The sequence below is a fragment of the Pantherophis guttatus genome, chromosome 11 (assembly GCF_059756535.1).
Source record: "Pantherophis guttatus breed Tessera chromosome 11, ASM5975653v1, whole genome shotgun sequence".
In the NCBI taxonomy this organism is placed as follows: domain Eukaryota; kingdom Metazoa; phylum Chordata; class Lepidosauria; order Squamata; family Colubridae; genus Pantherophis; species Pantherophis guttatus.
Window position 1 is genome coordinate 25,904,785 of NC_142073.1, and position 3,179 is coordinate 25,907,963.

Sequence of the window (3,179 nt, forward strand, 5' to 3'; positions counted from 1 at the left end):
CTCCCACAGGGGTTGCTCAGACTGCCCCTTCCTTGCTGAGTATGGCAGAATTTTAGACATACTTCAAATTTCAATCGCTCAATTGGAAATGGACAATCTATCATTATAAATGGGCAATCCCTTGCCTGGGAAATAAACAACCCTGTTTATGCTGTCAGAGTAGAAGCTGCTTTTATGATCCGCTGGGACCATCGGATTCAAAGACTGAAGCAAGATGGAGAACAGGTATATGGATCTGGCTTTCAACCTTCCCTCAGAATATGGGCTGAATGAGAGGTTGACTGACCAGTTGAAGGCCTATTAATTATGAGGTTGATTAATTTGACTGAGATTTCTTGAAATCATGGAAGTATTATTCCAGATTAGTACTCCTAAATGGATCCTACCCACTTTATTCCATGAGTCTAGCTATTTTGAAAATAAGAAGCATCCTCTGAATTATCTAAACTATCATCTGATATCCTTATAAAATGTTGAAGCTAATCTGGTACAAAATTACAGAAGGCATTACCTTCAATAAATTATCAGCACAGCCTGGTTTCATAAAATGCCATCAAATCTGTCAATATCAGATTATTTGAATGCTGTAATATGTTTTTATTTCAATATCGTGCAAGCATTTTTATTTGGAATTAGTTACAAAACAGATTTTAATATAATTTATTGGATAAAACAATATTGATTTAATCCTTTTAAGAGGCTAATAAGATTGTCTCTTATGTAAACACAGGAAACATGGAACACACCAATGTTCCCTCTCTTGTTCAATATTTAATTTAGCGCTAGAACCTTTAGCATGTTTAATGACACTGTGGATATTTGTTGAAATGTGCAACAATACTGTTTGCTTTTCTATTCTATTTGCTTTTCAAAAACTCCAGTCATTTTTATTTCCAAAAGTGAAGTTTTCAGAATCTCTTCAGCACTATGTGGAGTTCTGATGGCCACGCTCTGTAACACAAGCAAAGGCCTCTTTCTCAGGCTTCCATTGGTGGCATCTTTAGCAGGAGAATGTCTCTTCCTATCCATTAGTCCTGCTAAAGACTTTGGGTACATATTTTAAGCTTTCACTTATCTAGGCCTCAAACCTTTGGAACATCAAGCTTTCCAGGATTTTCCAGGTCTACAAGCGGGGGTGAAATCCAGCAGGTTCTGACAGGTTCTGGAGAACCAGCAGTGGAAAATTTTGAGCAGTTCAGAGAACCGGCAAATACCAGCTCTGGCTGGCCCCAGAGTGGGGTGGGAATGGAGATTTTGCAATATCCTTCTCCCAGGAGTGGGTAGGGATTGGGGATTTGTAGTATCCTTCCCCTGCCATGCCCACCAAGCCACGCCCACAGAACCGGTAGTAAAAAAAATTGGTTTTCACCACCATCTACAAGAGCCAGTTTGGTGTAGCGGTTGAGGCCGTGAGTTCGAGTCACACAAAGAACACAAAGGCACAAAGCCAGTTGGGTGCCCTTGGGCCAGTCACTTTCTCTCAGCCCCAGGAAGGAGGCAGTGGCAAACCTTCTGAAGAACCTTGTAAGGGAAACTCCAGGCAGGCACCAGGCCAGCACAAAATGAACAACAAACAAAAGCCCAAAGTGCTTTAGACTTCTGTGACGTTTGTCCTTTATAAAATAGCCTGCAGGAATCTTTGTTAAACAGCCATCCTGTATCACAGTGTTCCTTGCTCAACTATAGCAAGTTTTGCTTGCTCTTTTTGAAAATTAATTCAGTTCTGTAATATTGTTCTTTTTTAAACTAATTATTAAACCAAACTTGTGCAGTATGCTCAAGTTTATATAAATCTGCTATGACATTCAGAGTTTATTCTTACCTGCCTTTGACGTAACAGGCACCCAAATATTGCACTAAAACAGCCAATGACGACATGTATTTTCGGCATTCTGTAGCAGGGAGGAAAGCAAGATGCCAAGCCGATTCTTTACCAGCAGAACCTGCTACGACTGATAGTTTATCTGTAATATTTCTTCTTAGGCTACCTTGAAGTAAGAAGCTTAACTGGGCTGCAGTCTTCTACATAGCTGCTATTGTGCCCTGGTGGGGAAACCAATCTAAGGTCATGGTATTTTCACAAGCAATTCTATACACACTTGCAAAATGCCAGATGGTAGCTGATTGGATACCACAATGTCCTTGTAACCCCGGCATCTTTGTCTCTGGGGTCTTTGGTGCTCTATGAGCTGGGTTGTTTGCCTGCAGACCTTTCAGAACCTAGCCAAGTAGCACCTTCAGTGGAAGGGTGTGTAGGGTTTGCTCCTGTTTATGTAGTTTGCCAACTGCCAGTGTTGGTGAGGATATGGTTTTCTACTTGGTAGTTAAATGATTGGGATATTGTTTTCTACTTGATTGTGGCTTGGTGTGAATCCCTGCTTACCTGGGTCTAGGCTGCTTGAGAGGAAGTGTTCTGGGTTTGTTTCCTTTTTGGCTTTTTTATTGCCTCTTTTGAAGGAGTATAAATGTAGCTTGTCTCTGTGTGTGTATTTGTGTGTGTCTATTGTGATTGATTTGTCTCAGTGTCAAGCTTCCAGGTATTCCTTAGCATTTTTTTGGATTTAGCTTGGTCTAGGCTGCTGACACTTTCCCAGCTGAAACTATGGTTGAGTCCGTCTGTGTGTGGTGAGATTAAGGACTTCTCATCCTGACCTCTAGTTGGTGTTCATGGATGGCTCTGCCAGTCTTCTGCTTGTCTGTCCTACGTAGTGGCTGTTGCAGTCCTTACATGGCAGGTTGTAGATGACTCAGCCACGGGTCATGGGGTGACAGGGAGCCCAAGAAAAATTATTGGGTTTGGATTGCTTCCTGGTATATTATGATTTATCAATCCTTTTATCTTATGATTTATGATTGAATTTTATGATTTATGATCTGTGACTTATCATTTTGTTGTTTGTATGTACACTGAGAGCTTATGCACCGGAGAAAAATTCCTTGTGTCCAATCACACTTGACCATTAAAGAATTCTATTCTATTCTAGGATGCTTTGAGTCTTTGTAACAGACAAGCATGCTATGAATAACTAATGCCCAGGATAAAGGCTAAAAAGAGCCTTCATGGGAAAAAGCAATCAAAGTCTAAATGTATGTGATAACTCCTTAATCTTCTCACACATGGACAGACTCAACCAGCTGGGAAACTGTCAGCATCCTAGACCAAGCTACATATAGTGCTG